Source organism: Canis lupus, chromosome X (genome assembly GCF_003254725.2).
Source record: "Canis lupus dingo isolate Sandy chromosome X, ASM325472v2, whole genome shotgun sequence".
Taxonomy (NCBI): Eukaryota; Metazoa; Chordata; class Mammalia; order Carnivora; family Canidae; genus Canis; species Canis lupus.
Genome location: NC_064281.1, coordinates 71,751,539 through 71,775,040, shown reverse-complemented (window position 1 = coordinate 71,775,040; position 23,502 = coordinate 71,751,539).

Sequence of the window (23,502 nt, the reverse complement as noted above, 5' to 3'; positions counted from 1 at the left end):
ATTAAGTCATAAAATGAGGTCCACAGTTTATCTGCATAAGAATCACTGGAATGCTGGTGAAAATAAAAAATTCTGGAATGACATCCAAGAACTACTGAAGAAAATCTCCTCAAATAGGGTTTAAAAACCTTTATGAAGGTGGTGAAGAAAGAAACTTACCTGACTCTATAATACAATGTTTTGATAAAATAGGATTAAGCTAAACACATAACAAAACAAAAACTACTAAATTACTAGACTGTAATTGGTAAATTTCTCACAGTAAAACAGATAAGCAAATCTGAAACTACATGTATACTGTTTGAACAAATTATTAAATATAGATTGTATGAGTGAGGTTTCACAGTGGGAGAAAAAAGATTTTATAAAAAAAATAAAGGAGGAATGTTAGAATGAATCCTGTAGTGTTGGGTTAGACTTGGAAATATCAATATCAACTGTGTATTTAAATTTGTATACACACATAGATAAAGGAGTAAATATGAATGTGTATGTATAAATGGGTTAGCATATCTGCAAACATTTCTTAGCTTTGCATATCTAGCAACCAGATCTTGATTTTTTAAATGATTTTATTTATTTATTTATTTGACAGAGAGAGAGAGAGAGAGAGAGCACAAGTAGGAGTAGCAGCAGGCAGAGGGACAGTGAGAAGCAGGATCCCTGTGGAGCAGGAAGCCCAACATGGGGCTCATTCCCAGGACCTTGGGATCATGATCTGGGACAAAGGCAGACACTTAACTGACTGAGCTACCCAGGTGTCCCCAGATCTTGATTTCCAAATACTATTATCCAATAAAAGGAGCCAGGGATACTTGGTAAATGGCTGATTCAAGAGCTACAGCAGGAAAAATACATGATGTCCTTGTAACATCTTGTAGTCCAAGAAAGTAAGAAAAAAAAAGAAAAGAAAGAAAAAAAAAGAACATAGTAGTAAATCTAACAGAACTCTCAATGACCAAAGCCACAAGAATTTGAGTAACAAAATAAATACTAATATGTATTATGACCCAAAGAATAAAATAAAAATCCATGAATCCATTATGATATAAATAGTTGAATAAATAAAAAAATATAAATAATGAGAAAATGGAATAAACCTTTTTTACAGAAGAATTACAATTGATAACTGTAGAAGAAATGAGGAAACTAGAAAATCACCTTAGAATACCAACCACAGTAATAAATCCTGAAAGCAATATCAATGGATAGATGCTAAAATTATTGTGTAAAACATTAGAGAAAAGAGGATATTTGTATAGTCTCAAAATATCACCCCCAAAATATTAATTACAATGGTATTTTTCTAACACATACCCATAAATTATTTGATACTCATCCCTAAAGCATGTGGAATTTAATTTTCCCTTCCTTTGTGTATGTCTGGATTTAGTGACTCATTTCTAATGAAAATAGTATGGAAAGGGAAAAGTAGTAACTTTGTCGTGTAGAAATCTAACAAATAACACTTTAACCAAGTAATCACAGTTAAGGTTGCCAGTAGTAGGGACACTTGGGTGGCTCCATTATTTGAGAGTCTGACACTTGATTTTGGCTCAGGTCATGGTACCAGGGTCATGAGATAGAGCCCCACTTCAGGCTCCAAGTTCAGCATGGAGTCTGCTAGAGATTCTCTTTCTCCCTCTGCCCTTCCTCCCACTTACTTGCTTTCTTTCTCCAATAAATAAATAAATAAAATGTTTCTAAAAAAAGATTAGAGTAATAAGTTATATTGATATTACTGACCCCTTGATATTACACAAGAATGTAACATCACCTGTTGTTCTATACATCACACAAATCCATAATCCATAGACAAATCATTAGAAAACATCAGACAAAAGTCAAAATCAACAACATCAGTAAAGATTGTGAAAGATAAGGAAAAACTGATAAGTTGTTACACACTGAAAGATATTTAGGAGACATGGCAAATAAAAGCAATGTAGAATCCTGGATTGGATTCTGGAATAGCAAAAGGACAATATAAAAATCTGGTAAATCACTAGCAAGGAAACTGAAGCAGTCATCAAAAACCTCCCAAGACACAAAAGTCCAGGGCCAGATGGTTTCTCAGGGGAATTCTATCAAGCATTTAAAAAAGAAACAATACCTATTCTACTAAAGCTGTTCTGAAAGATAGAAAGGGATGGAATACTTCCAAACTTGTTTTATGAGGCCTGTATCACTTTGATTCCAAAATCAGACAAAGACTCCACCAAAAAGGAGAATTATAAACCAGTATCCCTGATGAACAAGGGTGCAAAAATTCTCAACAAGATACCAGCCAATAGGATCCAACAGTACACTAAGAAGATTTTCACCATGACCAAGTGGGATTTATCCCCATAATGTAAGGATGGTTCAACACTTGTAAAACATTCAACATTATAGATCACATCAACAAGAGAAAAAACAAGAACCATATGATCCTTTCAATAGATGCAGAGAAAGCATTTGACAAAATACAACATCCATTCCTGATCAAAACTCTTTGGAGTGTAAGGATAGAGGGAACATTCCTCAATATCTTAAAAGGCATCTAGGAAAATCCCGCAGAGAATATCATTCTCAATGGGGAAAAACTGAGTCTTTCTCCTAAGATCAGGAACACAACAGGGATGTTCACTCTCACCACTGCTATTCAACATAGTACTAGAAGTCCTAGCCTCAACAATCAGACAACAAAAAGAAACAAAAGGCATTCAAATTGGCAAAGAAGTCAAACTCTCCCTCATTGTAGATGACATAATACTGTACGTAGAAAACCAAAATACCCCACCCCAAGATTGCTAGAACTCCTACATCAATTCAACAATGTGGCAGGATACAAAATCAATGCCCAGAAATCAGTGGCATTTCTCTGGCTTATTACACTAGCAATGAGCCTGAAGAAAGAGAAATTAAGGAATCAATCCCATTTACAATTGCACCCAAAAGCAGAAGATACCTAGGAAAAAACCTAACCAAAGAGGTAAAGGATCTATAACCTAAAAACTACAGAATACTTTTGAAAGAAATTGAGGAAGACACAAGAGATGGAAAAATACTCCATTCTCATGGATTGGAAGAATTAATATTGTGAAAATACTGATGCTACCAAGGGCAATTTACATGTTCAATGCAAACCCTATTAAATACCATGGATTTTCTTCAGAAAGTTAGAGCAAATAATCTTAAGATTTGTGTGGAATTAGAAAAGGCCCTGAATAGCCAGCGGAATACTGAAAAAGAAAACCAAAGCCGGGGGCATCACAATGCCGATTACAACCTGTATTACAAAGCTGTGATCATCATGACAGTGTGGTACTGGCACAAAAATGAACACATAGATCAATGGAATGGAGAACCCAGAAATGGGCCCTCAACTCTATGGTCAACTAATATTCGACAAAGCAGGAAAGACTATCCACTGGAAAAAGGTCATTCTCTTCAATAAATGGTGCTGGGAAAATTGGACATCCACATGCAGAAGAATGAATCTGGACCATTCTCTTATACCGTACACAAAGATAAAATGGATGAAAGTTCTAAATGTGAGAGAAGAATCCATCAAAATACTCGAGGAGAACACAGGCAACATCCTTTTTGAACCTGCCACAGTAACTTCTTGCAAGATACATCTATGAAGGCAAAAGAAACAAAAGCAAAAATGAACTATTGGGACTTAATCAGGATAAAAATCTTCTGCAGCGCAAAAGAAACAGTTAACAAAAGTAAAAGACAACCTACAGAATGGGAGAAGTTATTTGCAAATGACCTATCAGATAAAGGGCTAGTATCCAAGATCTATAAAGAACTTACTAAACTCAACAGCAAAGAAACAAACAATCCAATCATGAATTGGGCAGAAGACATGAACAGAAATTTCAAAGAGGAAGACATAGACATGGCCAACAAGCAAATGAGAAAATGCTGTGCATCACTGGCCATCACGGAAATACAAATCAAAACCACAATGAGATACCACCTCACAGCAGTGAGAATGGTGAAAATAAATAAGACGGGAAAACAACAAATGTTGGAGAGGATGTGGAGGAAGGGAACCCTCTTGCACTTTTGTTAGAAAAGCAAACTGGTACAGCCACTCTGGAAAATAGTGTGGAGGTTCCTCAAAGAGATAAAAATAGAACTACTCTATTACCCAGCAATTGCACCACTGGGTATTTACCCCAAAGATACAGATGTAGTGAAATGACAGGACACCTGCACCCCAATGTCTCTTGACAGGTGAATGCATAAAGAAGAAGTGATACACACACACACACACAAACACATATATGTATGTGATATACATATTGTGTGTATACATATGTATGTGATATACATATTGTGATATATTGTATATATACAATATATACATATATATATACATATATGATATTACTCAGCCATTAAAAAGGACGAATACCCACCATTTACTCTGACATGTATGGAACTGGAGGGTATTATGCTGAATGAAGTAAGTTAATCGGAGAAGGACAATCATCATATTGTTTCACTTATATGGGGAATAAAAGAGATAGTGAAGGGGATTGTGAGGGAAATCAGGGAAAATGAGTGGGAAAAGTTAGAGAGGGAGACAAACCATGGGAGACTTCTAACTCTGGGAAACAAACAAAGGGTAGTGGAAGGGGAGCCTGGCAGGGGGATGGGTAACTGGATGACGAACACTGAGGAGGGCACTTGATGGGATGAGCACTGGGAGTTATACTATATGTTGGCAAATCAAACTTCAATAAAAAATGGAAAAATCAGGTTAATCTATTTAAATTATATAGTGTTGTTAATAATATTGTGCTAATGTTAATTTCTCAATTTTATTAAATGTAGCATGATTATGGGAAATTTGCATGAGGAGTATAAAAACTCTTTTATCTTAGCTAGGTATGCCATAACCAAGTACTACAGACTGAGTGGCTTAAGCAACAGGCATTTAGTTTTTCACAGTTCTGTAGGCTGGAAGTTTAAGATCAAGGTTTGAGATCATAGCTGATTTTTGAGATCATAGCTGATTTCAGCTGATCTAGCTGAGCTCTCTTCCTGGCTAATAGATGGCCACCTTCTCACTATGTCTTTACATGGGCTTTCGTGGGTGCATGTGTGTGGGACTAGTGGGACAGAAGAGAGAGAGAAATATAGCATGATAATTTCAATGGAGTCATTATGATGATTTTTCCTCATCAATATATGATAATCTGGTTTGTTGCTATTTATAATGACCAGCCAAGATCATTAACATTTGGTTGTGACCAGTTGTGTTTTCACAAACACTAATATGTCCACTTTTTTTTTGTGTGTGTGTGGTAGTATAGCAGAAACATGACTTTAGTTGTGGAACACATAATTCATTAATTACGAATGGAGAACTGACATTTTTATTAATGTATTATAAAATGTTATATATATACCAATAAATAGACACCAATGAAGCGATGGATTAAAAAATCTCATTTTGACAGCAGTCCAACTATGCAAGGTCAGTGAGTAATGAGAGAAAGTGTCAACTATTTAAAATTGAAAATATCTTCTGAAGAAGTTTACTCCTGCTGTCTCTTCATCTCCTATAAATACACACATTCACACACACACACACACACACACACACACACACAAATGCAAACTTCTCAAATCCCAGTTTTTTTTTTTTTTTTAATAACTGGTCTACAGTGAATTAAACCTGAATCCATTCTTTTATGTGTTTTTGGCAGCTTGGAACTGAATATATTTTAGTTTTTCTCTATTCCCTAAATGCAGATCGCTTGATGGTATATAAGAGAACTAATGAGATATAAATACCAACCAGCACCCAAATAACAAGGATCATAATGATCATACAGTGAGCAGCTGTGCCATTTGATGAATTGGTTTCTTTTCTAATATTGCAGTAATTCAAACATTTTCCAGCTCCAAAATGTTTTGCCCTTCATAGGCCAGATTCAATTAAAAAAAAAAAAAAAGTCCTGCATTAGCAGGACTTTAGAAGGCCAGAAAAATCTGAGGCTTTGTGAACTTTTTATTTTATTTTTTATTTTTTTTACAGAAACCATACAGGATTCTTATTGATTCTGGCATTCTCTGATTTCTTAACTGATAGAACAACAACACATAAAAGGAGTAATGCTATGGGATCAGTGTGAGGAGGGAATGCAGGATTACAATTGAAGAGTGAGAAGAAAATAGCTGCCTTCTATAAAATTGAGCCTTATTTTGTTTTGCTTTTCTTTGTTTTTCCATATTCTGTTTTGATCTTCCATTTAAAAGGTTTGGGGCAGTGTTTTAATATCACTTTATATTTACAGACCAAATTAAATACATACTTATTTAATGCCTCCTCCACACCTGGTGCTTTTTTAAGTGCTGGGAAATAAGAAAGACATTTGTTCCCTCCTTTCCTCAAGCAGCTAACAGTCTAGTTTGGGGGAAAGCCCAAAAACCTCTTAATATTATAAAACAAAATGAATAAAAATTGTGATTTCTGTGTGGAGAAAAAAGGTGAGGCACTGACTTAGGAAATCATGGAGGACTGAGGAGTTACCTGAGATAGTTTAGGAAAGCTTCTTCAAGGAAGTGACATTTAAGCTTTTTAAGCTGAGACCTAATTTAAGCTTATGAAAGGGAATACCCCATGCTTCTACAAATCAGAAAGCATGGTGCTTGAATGAATGTCTTGTCACTCTCCTAAAATTCCATTAAAATGATAGCCAAAAGATTAAAGTGGAAGGTTGCATAATATAACAATATTAATAGGACCAAAACAATAGGAAACAAAATTTTGCAATGCACAAAGCAGATGGATGAAGAGAAACTTGATACACTCAGAAAAACTAAATTGTTATAGTGGAGAAATCCAAGAAGGAATCAATTTTATATCATTGTGCTCCTGAAAACTTTAGGAGGGTAGTGCCAAGAACCACTGGGAGATGAATGAGTTTAAAAACAGGAATATTGGTTTAAAACATTCACTTGAATTTCCTTGAGGAGTTACAACTCGAGTGTCTTTTCTATTTCATGTAGCTGACATACTGCTTTTTCCCTATCCATGGAAAAATAATGACAGTCAATTCTCTGGCAAAGGTAATATAGAGGGTCTCTGGAATGGGAGAAACTAAGTATAACTAAGGATGAGGCTACCGTATTAAAACAGGGGATTATGTGAAATTTATATGTTGAATATAAAAAAACCACATAATTTTCCCTCACTGAGATTCCAGAATGCTGGCACCCAGGTTTATACTTTTTAGTAAAGAGATTAGAAAATCCAGGTATCATCTAAAGAAATTAGTCAGGTCACACTACCACAAAGCCAGTCAATAAAACTTATCCTACACACAGAACTTCCAATCTGCTTTTTAGTGCCCAACACTAAACTATATTGTGTCACTCAGAGATCACTAGTCATATGAATAAAAATGTCCAGTGAATTTCAGAACAAATATGACAAAATAACTTGCAGGAAACAAAGACTATGAATGAAAAATAATACAAAAAAAATCCTCAGATATAGAAATTATTAACTCATGAATCATGAAACAAGAACTTTTGCTATAAAAAGGAACATCAAAGGACAATGAAGGGCTTTGAAAATTAAAAATAGCTTGTTATATGTTAAAACCTAATAAGAAGGCTTAAAAGATAAAGTCTAAGAACTATTCCAGAAAGAGCAAAAAGGCAAAGAGGTAGAAAATGAAAGAAAAAGGACAGTAAAAACAGAAGACCTATCCAAGAGATCCAAGATTCTAATGATAGGAGTTGCAGAGAGACTAGAGAAATCAGATGGAAGAAAATAATCAAATGAACAATTTATTAAAATGTCCCAGGCCTAATGTACATTAGTTTCCATACTGAAAGGGCTCATCAATTACCTAGCACAGTGGATAAAAACAAGCTCACCAAAACATATCATCATAAAACTTTAGAACTCTAGAAGAGAGAAAAAGTTCCTAAAGGATTCAAGGAGAAAGAACTTTCTTGGCACAAGGGAATATATCACAGAATATCAAACTTCTCAGGAATACTGGAAGCTAGAAGAGAATGAAACAATGATTTCAAGATTTAGGGAAAATTATTTTCAACCTAGAATTCTATGCCTATGAGCTATCAATCAAAATAAGGATAGAATAAAAACTTTTCAGATATGCAAGTTCAAAAACTGCACCACTCAGGCACCCTTTCTCACGAAGGTATTAGAGGATATGAACTCTAAAATTGGGGTAAATACTCAGAAAGGGAATGAGAAAAAGAGACTCTATCATAGTCACCAAAACTTGATTCTTGGAAGGACATTAATAAAATTGTGCTTGAATATGTGAAATAAGATTTATACAACAGGATCTAAATTAGAGATAAACACACAGAAAACTAATCAATCAAAACCAAAATAACTGTTAACTGAGGGGAGAACCAAAAGTTGAGTAAGAAAGGACACGTCCACATAGATAATACATACTCAGAAGAATGAAGCATTTACTTCATCCTATCATGTAAAAGAACTAACTATATTGAGAGAATGGGACAAAGGAAGTGTAGTGAAGGTTGTAAAAAAGAATTAACTAATGCCTCATCATATGGTAAGAGAGAATTAGATAATTAGAAAAAATAGTGGGCAGCCCCGGTGGCGCAGCGGCTTAGCGCCGCCTGGAGCCCAGGGTGTGATCTTGGAGACCAGGGATGGAGTCCCACGTCGGGCTTCCTGCATGGAGCCTGCTTCTCCCTCTGCCTGTGTCTCTGCCTCTCTCGCTCTCTCTGAATAAATAAATAAATAAATAAATAAATAAATCTTTAAAAAAATATACCAAAATGATCAGTTAAAAGAATGAGATTGGTTATCTCTAGGTAGTAGTAAATATGGGCTAAAGGGAATTAGGAAATATGCCTCATATGGGAATATGCCTCATTAGGGAATATGCCTTAATATGCCTCATAGGATTATTTGACTATTTAAATCATGGACCTGTTTAATTTTGATAAAATAAAAACTAAAAAATGTAAATAGCTGCCAAAATAAAGTCTTGCTTACATATTCAAGTCTAAATTTATGCAAAATAATAACTAATTACTTTGAAATAAAGTTATGATATAATTTATCTCTTATTAATCTTTAATTGAATCCAAATTCTCTGGTAATATTTGACTCCACTCTTTACTTGCTGCCCCAGCAACTAGAGAGTGATACATAGTTGGTGCTCAAAAAATGTTAGTTTCTTTATTTCTTAAGGACTATTTTTCTTATATCATATTCCATTGGTTCTCCTGATTTGTTGTTGTGTTAGTTTCCTTCGTGTGTTTGTCCCAGTTTCTCAACTGTGTGCTAACTATCCTACAATTCAATTTCATCCCCAACTTTCCCAGCCCTGCACACAAAACAGTTTGGGGGAAAAATACTGTTAGAATGAAATATTTCCAAAGGATATGTAGAATTTTGCTCATTTGAAGCTTTAAGATCTTAAAATTGATTTATTTCCAGTCCTGAGATCTTCTTTTTAAAATTTGGATTCAGATGCTAACCAGTCTGTGTTCAGAAAAAGAGAAGACTAATGACAAAATATTCCATGGGATGTATGGGGATTTAGTGGCACTGCTGTTTTCTGAACAAGAAAGGTGTTGAAACCTTGCTAAGATATACTCTAAAGATCGAACTTCTACTATTTATATCTAGGTCTTCTAAGAAATGCAAACAATCACTCAAGAAGACTCACATATGATAGTAGCCTGCTTCAGAAACAAAGGAATTTGTGGCATGGCCAATAATAGAACTGAAGAATTCATATCATCAGTTCCTTCATCAGCACCAAATGAATACGCAAACAATTTTTAATAATGCATCTGATGTACAATAGAATAAAGGTCATATTTAAAAAATGCAAACTGATAATTTTTTTGTTAGTAGATTTACTAGGATTACAGGTCTGTATATCCATTTAAATCAGTCATATTAAATCTCAATGGGCAGATTGTACATTTTAATTTAATGCACTATTATTTAAAAATAGCTTTTTTCAAAAAAATAGCTTTTTTCTTATTATATAAGTAAAATAGAGAAAATGTAATATAGAAAGCACAGCACAAAATAAAAACAAAAATCACATGTAAAACCACAATCCAAAAATAAACCTTGTTAACATTTTGTCAGGTTGATATATATCCTTATAGTCTTTTTTCTAAGTATATATGTGTATGTTTGTGTATGTAGGCACATTTTTATTTTTTTCCAATATTGAGATCATATACTACTTGTTATAGTTTAAATTGTTTTAAAAAAATTAATGATATAGTAATACACATCTATGGTAGAATAAAACCCCATGCTGATAATATGGTATTGCAACTAATTAGAAAATTATGTGAATGTAAAAGAATTGGATGAGATATATCTCAAAGGCTGAGTTAAGAGACACAAGTTTTGTCACAGAAAAGAAAATTATTTGATCTTTCCAATATAAGACAATGTTCTGATTATTTTATTCTAAGGGTTCTATCCAACCAGGATTGTCTGTTTACAAGTTGAATTAAGAGACCTTTCCCCATCTCCTTTTATTGCTTTCATGAAAAATTTAACTAATATAATGATATTTTAAAGTTTTGTTTTAAATTAACTAAGGTTAAGGCTCCATTTTAAGTTAAGTAATGGAAGCCGTACTCATAAAAGTCATTAGAAATGAGAAATATATGTCTTAGTTGTCAAATTCATTTTTTTTGTTTTTTTTTAAATAAGTTAATCACCAAATATCCTAACTCAGTAAATTTTTTTCAAATACTGTGGCCAGAACAATCTGGCGTTCTTGTTAATTATGCAAATTTTAAGCTCTACCCCAGACCTAATGAATAATTTATTGGGTTAGAACCTGGAATCCATATTTTAAATAAATGTACCAGATAATTCTTGTCCATACAATGATCTGGAAATGAGTACTCTAACTGATTATAAAGCTTAGAAAAAATATTTTAAACTTCTAAGAAAGAAACAGGAATGAAAGTAGAATAGACAGGAAAAGGAAATTGTGAAGAGATCACAAATGTTCACCTTCATAATCATTACATCTGAATCATCAAAAACCCTCACACATACTATACACACACACACACACACAAAGAATATTGTTTTATTTTTTTCTTAAATGCTGTTAAATATATTTTTAAAAATCACAATGTGAAATGCAGTATGTAATAAAATGCCTTTATATAATTTCAAAATATGTATACATACTAAATATCACTACAAACTTATATAAGAATATATCCTTTGATAAGTAGTCTTCCCTTATTTCCTCAATAATTAGAGTTCAGTTTCCAGACTCTTTTTTGGCTTAGTGGGTCCACATAGTAGAATCAGACCAAAATGTTGTTAATGGAAGTGGTATGTGAAAATTGAAGAAAGTCTTTTCAAGAATGGAAGGGCTAGTCTATTTCCTGCTGGCCAGAATACTGATACATGGGTTGAAATGCTAACATGATGATGGGGCTCAAGTGGACAAATTATAAACTTTTAAAAGTGGCTAAAACAGAATAAGATAGAATTATACCAATCACTGAGTATTGTACTAGCCTGAGACTGTCTATATATTAAGTGAACAATAAATGTCTGTCTTCAAGGATATGTTGGTTTTTAAATGTGTTACTCACATTAAAACCTATTTTTTCATGTTTAGAAAGAAGGGAATAGAGAAGCCTATCAAAGATGTAAGGATTAAACATTTAAGTAAATATCAAAATTTAGTTCTTAGAAAAAATCAACAAAACTGATAAACCATTAGCTAGACTGACTAAAAGAAAAAGAAAAAAAGAAGATTCAAATTATTAAACCCAGGAATAAGAGAAAGGACTTCACTACCAACTTACAGGGAAAAAAATGTAGAGGAAATAATGAACAAATGTATGCCAACAAATTAGATAACCTAGATGAAATAGTATTTCTTAAAAAGATAAAACTATCAAAACTGACTCAAGAAGAATTAGAAAACCTCAATATGGGGATCCCTGGGTGGCTCCGCGGTTTGGCACCTGCCTTTGGCCCAGGGTGCAATCCTGGAGTCCCGGGATCGAGTCCCACGTCGGGCTCCTGGCATGGTGCCTGCTTCTCCCTCTGCCTGTGTCTCTGCCTCTCTCTCTCTCTATGTCTATCATAAGTAAATGAATAAATATTAAAAAAAGAAAACCTCAATATAACTATATAACAAATTAATAAATTTAATTGCTAATTAAAAGAGTAGCCCGTAACCCAGCCTCACTGGTGAATTCCACCAAATATTTAAAGAAGAATGAACAGATTTCCTTTACAAACACTTTGGAAATAATTAAAATGAAAGGAACATTTCCCAGTTCATTCTGTATTATGCTGATACCAAAACCAGACAAGGAACATCAGTTAGAAAGAAAACTACAGACAATATATCTTCTACAGAGACATAGAATTCCTCAAGAAAATAGTAGCAAACCAAATCCATCAACATGTAAAAATATATGACCAAGTAGGATTTACCAAAAATCAATTAATGTAATACAGTATATTAACAAATAAAGGATAAGTATATGACAAACTCAAAAAACATTTGACCAGAGGGTAAGGGGCAAGATGGCGGAAGAGTAGGGTCTCCAAATCACCTGTCCCCACCAAATTACCTAGAAAACCTTCAAATCATCCTGAAAATCTACTAATTCGGCCTCAGATTTAAAGAGAGACTAGCTGGAATGTTACAATGAGAAGAGTTCAGGCTTCTATGGGGGGGGTGTTGAATAAAGAAACAAAAGTCATCCCAGGGGGAGGGGCCCCGCGAGGAGCCGGGCTAAGGCCGGGGCGAGTGTCCCCAGGACAGGAGAGCCCCGTCCCGGAGAAGCAGGAGCTGCACCGACCTTCCCGGGCGGAAAGGGGCCCGCAGGGAGTTAGAGCAGGACCCCAGGAGGGCGGGGATGCCCTCAGGCTCCCCGGGACAGTAACAGACACCTGCGTGCCCAGGACAGTGCGCCATACCCCACCTCCAAGCTCCCGAAAAGACTGCAGCACATGCCGCACGACCGGAGCAGCTCGGAGGGGCTCGGGCGTCGGCTCCGCGCTGAGGGGGCTGCGCGGCCGGGAGCAGCTCCGAGGTGGCTCTGGCAGAGGAAGAGGTTCCGTGCGGAGGGGGCTGCGCGGCTCTGGGAGCAGATCAGAGAGGCTCCACGGAGGCGGCTGTGCGGCCGGGAGCACGAATCCAACAGCGCAGGCCCCGGAGCACAGGGCGCCGGGACAAAGCCCAGGATCCGGCCTCCCCCCAGGACAGGCAGAGGCCGGGAGGGCCCAGGACAGCAAGGATGCTCCTGCCCCAGCTGAGCAGATCAGCGGCCCCGCCCCGGAGCCTCCAGGCCCTGCAGACAGAGAGCTCCATAGCTACTGTGGTAGCTGAATCCAGGGCTCCAGGGCTGGCCACTGCCACTGGGGTTGTACCTCCTGGGGCCTCCGGGGGTAAACAACCCCCACTGAGCCCTGACCCGGCAAGGGGCAGAGCAGCTCCCCCAAGTGCTAACACCTGAAAATCAGCACAACAAGCCCATCCCCCAGAAGACCAGCTAGACGGACAAGTTCCAGAGGAAGTCAAGGGACGTAAAGTATACAGAATCAGAAGATACTCCCCTGAAGTTTTTTCTTTTTTTTTTCTTCTTGATTTAGTTTGCTTCCCCCACCCTTTTTTCCTTTCTTTCTTTTTCTTTTTTTCTTCCTTTTTTCTTGTTTCTTTTTCTCTTTTCTTTCCTTTTCTCTCTTTTCCTCCTTTTCCCAATACAACTTGTTTTTGACCACTCTGCACTGAGCAAAATGACTAGAAGGAAAACCTCACCTCAAAAGAAAGAATCAGAAACAGTCCTCTCTCCCACAGAGTTACAAAATATGGATTACAATTCAATGTCAGAAAGCCGATTCAGAAGCACTATTATACAGCCGATGGTGGCTATAGAAAAAAGCATAAAGGACTCAAGAGACTTTCTGACTGCAGAATTTAGATCTAATCAGGCAGAAATTAAAAATCAATTGAATGAGATGTAATCCAAACTAGAAGTCCTAACAATGAGGGTTAACGAGGTAGAACAACCAGTGAGTGACCTAGAAGACAAGTTGATAGCAAAGAGGGAAACGGAGGAAAAAAAGAGACAAACAATTAAAAGACCATGAGGATAGATTAAGGGAAATGAATGGCAGTCTGAGGAAGAAAAACCTACGCTTAATTGGGGTTTCCGAGGGCGCCAAAAGGGACAGAGGGCCAGAATATGTCTTTGAACAAATAATAGCTGAAAACTTTCCTAATCTGGGAAGGGAAACAGGCATTCAGATCCAGGAAATAGAGAGATCCCCCCCAAAAAATCAATAAAAACCGTTCAACACCTCGACATCTAATAGTTAAGCTTGCAAATTCCAAATATAAAGAGAAGATACTTAAAGCAGCAAGACACAAGAAAGCCCTGACTTTTATGGGGAGGAGTATTAGGGTAAGAGCAGACCTCTCCACAGAGACCTGGCAAGCCAGAAAGGGCTGGCAGGATATATTCAGGGTCCTAAATGAGAAGAACATGCAACCAAGAATACTTTATCCAGCAAGGCTCTCATTCAAAATGGAAGGACAGATAAAGAGCTTCCAAGACAGGCAGGAACTGAAACAATATCTGACCTCCAAACCAGCTCTGCAAGAAATGTTAAGGGGGACTCTTAAAATTCCCCTTTAAGAAGAAGTTCAGTGGAACAATCTACAAAAACAAGGACTGAATAGATATCATGCTGACACTAAACTCATATCTGTCAATAGTAACTCTGAACGTGAACAGGCTTAATGACCCAATCAAAAGGCGCAGGGTTTCAGACTGGATAAAAAAGCAAGACCCATCTATTTTCTGTCTACAAGAGACTCATTTGAGACAGAAGGACACCTACAGCCTGACAATAAAAGGTTGGAGAACCATTTACCATTCAAATGGTCCTCAAAGAAAGCAAGGGGAGCCATCCTCATGTCAGATAAACTAAAATTTACCTCAAAGACTGTAGTGAGAGATGAAGAGGGACACTATATCATACTTAAAGGATCTATCCACCAAGAGGACTTAACAATCCTCAATATATATGCCCCGAATGTGGTAGCTCCCAAATATTTAAATCAATTAATAACCAAAGTGAAGAAATACTTAGATAGTAATACACTTATACTTGGTGACTTCAATCTAGCTCTTTCTATACTCGATAGGTCTTCTAAACACAACATCTCCAAAGAAACAAGAGCTTTAAATGATACACGGGACCAGATGGATTTCAGAGATATCTACAGAACTTTACATCCAAACTCAACTGAATACACATTCTTCTCAAATGCACATGGAACCTTCTCCAAATAGACCACATACTGTGTCACAAATCGGGTCTGGACCGATACCAAAAGATTGGGATCGTCCCCTGCATATTCTCAGACCATAATGCCTTGAAATTAGAACTAAATCACAACAAGAAGTTTGGAAGGACCTCAAACACGTGGAGGTTAAGGACCATCCTGCTAAAAGATGAAAGGGTCAACCAGGAAATTAAGGAAGAATTAAAAACATTCATGGAAACTAATGAGAATGAAGATACAACCGTTCAAAACCTTTGGGACGCGGCAAAAGCAGTCCTAAGGGGGAAATACATCGCAATACAAGCATCCATTCAAAAACTGGAAAGAACTCAAATACAAAAGCTAACCTTACACATAAAGGAGCTAGAGAAAAAACAGCAGATAGATCCTACACCCAGCAGAAGAAGAGAGTTAATTAAAATTCGAGCGGAACTCAACGAAATCGAGACCAGAAGAACTGTGGAACAGATCAAAAAAACCAGGAGTTGGTTCTTTGAAAGAATTAATAAGATAGATAAACCATTAGCCAGCCTTATTAAAAAGAAGAAAGAGAAGACTCAAATTAATAAAATCATTAATGAGAAAGGAGAGATCACTACCAACACCAAGGAAATACAAACGATTTTAAAAACATATTATGAACAGCAATACGCCAATAAATTAGGCAATCTAGAAGAAATGGACGCATTCCTGGAAAGCCACAAACTACCAAAACTGGAACAGGAAGAAATAAAAAACCCGAACAGGCAAATAACCAGGGAGGAAATTGAAGCCGTCATCAAAAACCTCCCAAGACACAAGAGTCCAGGGCCAGATGGCTTCCCAGGAGAATTCTATCAAACGTTTAAAGAAGAAACCATACCTATTCTACTAAAGCTGTTTGGAAAGATAGAAAGAGATGGAGTACTTCCAAATTCGTTCTATGAGGCCAGCATCACCTTAATTTCAAAACCAGACAAAGACCCCACCAAAAAGGAGAATTACAGACCAATATCCCTGATGAACAAGGATGCAAAAATTCTCAACAAGATACTAGCCAATAGGATCCAACAGTACATTAAGAAAATTATTCACCATGACCAAGTAGGATTTATCCCCGGGACACAAGGCTGGTTCAACACTCATAAAACAATCAATGTGATTCATCATATCAGCAAGAGAAAAACCAAGAGCCATATGATCCTCTCATTAGATGCAGAGAAAGCATTTGACAAAAAACAGCATCCTGTCCTGATCAAAACTCTTCAGAGAGTAGGGATAGAATTGGCAGAATTAATATTGTGCAAATGTTAATGTTACCCAGGGCAATTTACACATTTAATGCAATCCCTATCAGAATACCATGGATTTTCTTCAGAGAGTTAGAACAAATTATTTTAAGATTTGTGTGGAATGAGAAAAGACCCCGAATAGCCAGGGGAATTTTAAAAAAGAATACCATATCTGGGTCATCACAAGGCCAGATTTCAGGTTGTACTACAAAGCTGTGGTCCTCAAGACAGTGTGGTACTGGCACGAAAACAGACACATAGATCAATGGAACAGAATAGAGAACCCAGAAGTAGACTCTGACCTTTATGGTCAACTAATATTCGATAAAGGAGGAAAGACTATCCATTGGAAGAAAGACAGTCTCTTCAATAAATGGTGCTGGGAAAATTGGACATCCACATGCAGAAGAATGAAACTAGACCACTCTCTTGCACCAAACACAAAGAGAAACTCAAAATGGATGAAAGATCTAAATGTGAGACAAGATTCCATCAAAATCCTAGAGGCGAACACAGGCAACACCCTTTTTGAACTCGGCCACAGTAACTTCTTGCAAGATACATCCACGAAGGCAAAAGAAACAAAAGCAAAAATGAACTATTGGGACTTCATCAAGATAAGAAGCTTTTGAACAGCAAAAGATACAGTCAAAAAACAGAAGACAACCTACAGAAAGGGGGAAGATATTTGCAAATGACGTATCAGATAAAGGGCTAGTTCCAAGATCTATAAAGAACTTATTAAACTCAGTGCCAAAGAAACAAACAATCCAATCATGAAATGGGCAAAAGACATGAACAGAAATCTCACAGAGGAAGACATAGACATGGCCAACATGCACATGGGAAAATGCTCTGCATCACTTGCCATCAGGGAAATACAAATCAAAACCACCATGAGATACCACCTCACACCAGTGAGAATGGGGAAAATTAACAAGGCAGGAAACAACAAATGTTGGAGAGGATGCGGAGATAAGGGAACCCTCTTACACTGTTGGTGGGAATGTGAACTGGGGCAGCCACTCTGGAAAACTGTGTGGAGGTTCCTCAAAGAGTTAAAAATAAACCTGCCCTACGACCCACAATTGCACTGTTGGGGATTTACCCCAAAGATTCAGATGCAATGAGATGCCGGGACACCTGCACCCTGATGTTTCTAGCAGTAATGTCCACAATAGCCAAACTGTGGAAGGAGCCTCGATGTCTATCGAAGGATGAATGGATAAAGAAGATGTGTTTTATGTATACAATGGAATATTACTCAGCCATTAGAAATGACAAATACCCACCATTTGCTTCAACATGAATGGAACTGGAGGGTATTATGCTGAGTGAAGTAAGTCAATCAGAGAAGGACAAACAGTTTATGTTCTCATTCATTTTGGGAAAATAAATAATAGTGAAAGGGAATATAAGGGAAGGGAGAAGAAAAAGACTTCTAACTCTGGGAAACGAACTAGGGGTGGTGGAAGGGGAGGAGGGCGGGGGGTGGAGTTGAATGTGTGACGGGCACTGAGGGGGGTACTTGACGGGATGAGCACTGGGTGTTATTCTGTATGTTGGTAAATTGAACACCAGTAACAAAGTAATTTATTAAAATAAAATAAATAAAATAATAAAATAAAATAGAATAAAATAAAATAAAATAAAATAAAATGTATTCCCCACAGTAGCCATAACATTATTTTTAATCTAAATCAAATTACATCATTCATTAAAACTGTCGGTGGTTTCTCCTGTACTTAGATTATAATCCAAACACATAACCATGACCTACAAGAGCTTTTATGGTAGTAGGTTTACAAATATTGCAACTATCATTTAAAAGGTAGAATCCATTCCCTCTTTGAAATTGATTTGGCCTTGTGACTTGCTCAAACTGATAAGATGCAGTGGAACTGACATTCTAGGAATTTCAAGATTAGGTATAGCAGCTTCTACTTCTTTCCTGGTGGAAGCCACTTTTCATGTATTAAGTCTGACTGTCCTAAGACTACCATGTTCTGGAAAAGTTCAAACTAGTCATATAAATGGATAGAAGACATGTCAAGAAGCACTTATACACCAAGGATATGAGAGGCTTTTTGGACAATCCAGCCCTGCCCAGACACCCAATAAAAACTTCCAAGTGACTTCAATTGACACCACATGGAGCAGAAGAATCACTGAGCCAACTCCTGTTCAAATTCTTGACTTACAAAATCCTTAGGAAAAATAAATTGTATTAAGCCATTATGTTTGGAGTGTCTTCATGTGTAGCAATGGATAATGGAAATATCCTTCATGGTGCTTTTTCCCCTCAACTTCCCCAGACTCATGTGATAATAAATTCTCTGTATTCTAACTATGCTTATTCTTTTTCTTCATATGATATGAAACCTGAATCCATTCTCATGGCACTTGAAGCCACTCTTCCCTTTCGTAGAAGTTCCTTTCCTGAATTTTGAACATAGCTAATTTATTAATCCAGGTCTCAATTCAATTATCATCTCTTCAAACAGGCCTTCCTTAGCTACATCTTCTGAAGTAGCTTCATACAGCCACTGTGATCCTTCTATCATACTTCACTTTATTGTCTTAACATTACTTAAAAATCATTTGAAGATTTTTTTGACTACTTACTCATGTTTTTTTCTTTTTGGTCTACTTTCAGGAAGATAGGAACTTGTGTCTTTTGTTCACTGCTATAAAATTAAAACAGTGAATAGTGCATGGTGTATAGTAAGTGCTAAATAAACATTGAATGAATGAATAAAGGTTAAAGGGTATTCTTATATTTCATAAGACCCAATATAGTTACTATTTGTTAATGTAATGGATAGTCTCAATTTCCTTACTTAAATCCTTTCTCTACCCCTTAACCATATCTTGTGTCCCTAAGAAGCTGGCCTTTATTTCTGGATCAACAGTCTTCTTGTCCTCTATCTTTTGGTTACTTTTGGCCAATGAGAGGCCCTGATAAGAGATTAGAGAATCAGAAGAGAAAAAAGGGTATTTATTCTAATACCTTCTTTTCAGAGAGATCACTGGCAGTTAGCCACATCCCTCTTCCAAAGATCACAGCTCCCAGAAGGTAGCTTTCTCTTACATTAAAACTAATTTTTCTAGAATCTGAAAATATTTTCCTCCTTTTATCCAGTCAGGCCAAGATGTTGTTTCTCACTGTCACTAGTCCTAGCATGCTTCATCAGTTTTTGTTGGTTTATCTTAGCCCTTCTCACATTTTAAATAGCCTTTTCATTTAAAATCTCTTCCATTTTTAAGTGTACCCCCATTTCTCTGCCCAAACCCTAACAGTTACTTTATAGTTCTAAATAATAAATCCTGGGCAGCCCCGGTGGCGCAGCGGTTTAGCGCCGCCTGTAGCCCAGGGCGTGATCCTGGAGACTGTGGATAGAGTCCCACATCAGGCTCTCTGTATGGTGCCTGCTCCTCCCTCTGCCTGTGTCTCTGCCTCTCTCTCTCTCTCTGTCTCTATGAATAAATAAATAAAATCTTTAAAAAAATAAATAAATAATAAATCCTTCTTATATGTAAATGTAGTAGCTAATTTATAATACTTTCAATCTTTTTCAGAAATAAGCTATTATATATTTTTATATTAATCTATGTATTTGTTAATCTATCCCTAGATAATTGAAAAATGACTGTACCTATTTACCACTCTTCTTTTGAAGCTAGTTCCTTTGGGTAATTATGAGCCTATGAGTACACACATATACCTACACACAGTTACACACCCACATATAACACATCTGTTTCTGCTTTCCCAGTTGCTTCTGCTAAGACAAACTCAGCATCTCACTTTGCAGATTCTGTTCTCACCACCTCCAAACACTGTAGCCATGGAGACCCATTCCAGAACTGTTAAGCTTTCTTTTACTAATAAGACTCATACTGGCTCTGAAGAAGAGTATAACATAAAAGGCAGGGAGTGAAAGTAGAAGAGTTTAGGATGTTGTAATACATAAGGAAAAGACAGTAAACAATCCAGATCGGTACCTTCATCAATGCACAGACCAAATACAGATATAAAGAAGGATAATTTGTCCTGTTTAGCTATATATGCTACCAACTTAATGAGAACACATGTTGGTAAAAATGTTAGTAGCTTTGAATAGGAATTGGCAAGATGGTTGCTTTTGTGAGTCTGGCTGCAAAGATGAGGCAACAGCAACTTAATTTGAATGCAAAAACAAGTTCCCTGAAAGTTAGATGAAAGCAAATGACAGTGCTAAAAGAGTAGAATTTATCTTTAACTTAAAGTCAGATTTAAAAAGTTGTTTTCATGAAACATTCATGCATCTTTAACCATAGAAATATAAAGTTTTGTCACTGGGAAGATCCTAAGATCATTTGTCCAAACCCCTCATTTCATAATCAAATGAAAGTCTAGAGTGATTGCTCAGAGGTCAAAACTGGTATAATTCCTTGTCTTTCTTTTTCAGATTCTGTTTTTTCCTTGTCGTCATTTGGTTTTCAAATATGTTTTTCATGATTCATGATGTGGTAGGGTGGGCAAGAGAAGATAGGTTGTCAGTTCACAAGGCCCATGGAAAAAGGAAGGCACCAGAATGGCACATCCTTTTAAGTGCACCATAATAAAAGCATCTCGGTTTTTCTTGGTTTTATACATGTTTCTGTATAAGATTTTGTTTGGAAAAATTTCCTTGTGTTAAAAAAAGATAGAGATTTGAAAAGCGCCACTCTGTCATGCTAAAAACCTAGGGAGAAGCCAGTGGAAGAAATCCACAAGAAAAACTGCATTGATTAGGTTGAATCTGTTGGTGCATAGGTAAATGTTTAAAAGCTTGCTCTCTGAGAAAAGAAAATCTAATTTGCAGCATTTGCTGATTTCTTTCCCATCCTGGTTGTCTTCAAGAAACCAATGTGATGTCAAAGAGCATGCAAAATTCCTGAGAATTAAACAATCAACTTTACCAAACCATTATAAACTAGTTCCAGCTCAGCAGTGATTGAATTCCTTCTCTGTGCAGTGTACTCTCATGTTTTTTTTCTGATTTTTATTCATGCATTTAATTGGCAAAGTCATAGTTTTTATCACAGTGCAGATAGGTAAAAGACAAGAAAGCAGTCTATAGGCTTTGGAAAATATTCTTCATCACTGTTAAGTTTTCATGAGTTGTTTACTTGTTTGTTTATTTATTCATTGGTTTGGTGTTTGGAGATAAGATTTGGACACAGATAAATGTGATCTCTTAGCTAAAAAGTAGCATATTTAAATGGGAATGAATGTTAATGAAAAAACTGGATGAAATCAACAACCATCTGAGAGGTGGATGAGAATGTTTACACACATATGGATCTTTCTATACACCAATGTCATCTGATTTTATACCTACAGAGGTGCTATTTTATCAAACATAAGGAAATATCTTGGGGTGGTCTGCTTTTCCTGCTTCATCTTGCCAGGAAGCTGTTTGATTACATCCCATTATTCTCTTTGACTCTAGTGGGTGTTCCATGATTAGATTGGCTCATTTTTTTCACCCCAAAAACCTCCTTCTACATGTCTTTCATATTGCTTTACCTCCTGCTGCCCTTGAAACACAAAGACAGATAGAAATTTCCCCATTAAAAGAGAAAGGTTCTGAGGGATAGAAGAAGAAAAATCAAAGGAATAAGTGTCTAAATATTTATGTCAAGGTCGTTTCAATGTATATGACCTTTCTTCTTCCTCCTTTTCTCTAGTCCTACATGTGGGAGAAGGGATTTGGAGCAGATGTCACATCATAACATCCATATTTCTGCTTTACAGTGGGTATATTATAACCCAATCTCACTTATGAAAGTTGTCACAGCTAACGTTTGAACTCTATCTTCTGTGTGATGCTCTTAACTTCTGGTGTTAAGATCTCAGAGTTAGAAGAAACATCTTCATTTTCTTGTATTTTTCACAATTTCTTCTTAAGAACATAAAGAATTTAATAATACAATAGTAAGAGAACTATAATGTTCATAGAAGTCTACCTGCCTTTTTTCTTTTTTTAAGATTTATTTATTTATTTGAGGGGTAAGGGGTAGAGGGAGAGAATCTTTAAGCAGGGACTTGATGTCATGACCCATGAGATCATGACCTGAGCCAAAACCAGGAGTCGGACACTCAACCAACTGAACCACCCAGGCACCCAAACCTGCCTTTTTCCAATTTTTCTGTGTAGGTTGATGATGAGAATGAAGCAATGCTCTAAGCCAGTCGATAGATTTATTACATCTTTTGAAGAATTTTTAGGCTCAAACTGACTGAAAGTGGATCTTTCAATAAAATGAGATTATCTTAGGTGAATTTTTTTAAAGATTTATTTATTAGAGAGAGAGAGAGAGATAGAGAGAGAGAGATGGCATGGGGTGGGGGAAAGTCAGAGGAAAAGGGAGAGAGTCTTAAGCAAACTCTGGGCTCCGTGCCCAGAGGGTCCTGTGGCAGAGTTCAATCTTAGGACCCTGAGATCACAACCTGAGCCAAAATCAAGGGTTGGACACTTAACCAATCACACCACCCAGGCACCCCAGGGATACACTTTTAATAAAATTGAAAATATTTTTGATTATTTTAAAACATATTCAAGCCATACACAAAAATCTAAAGTCATTGTTTCATAGTCAGATTTATAAATTCTCTCTTACTACCTTATGATAGAGAGGTAACAATTGTTCTAATATTATGTTAGTCTGTGCCAACCTTGCTGCCCTGACAAGTTTATGATAAATTCCAATCAACCTACGTTCCCTCATCTTAATTACCAATACATGCTTTCAATAGGTGTTGGTCCTTTGATTCCTGTACCCATTGTCAACTCATTTATAGAGAATAAAAAGTGACGTTTTTAATGAACATCACAGACTATACTGTGATAGATACTAATATT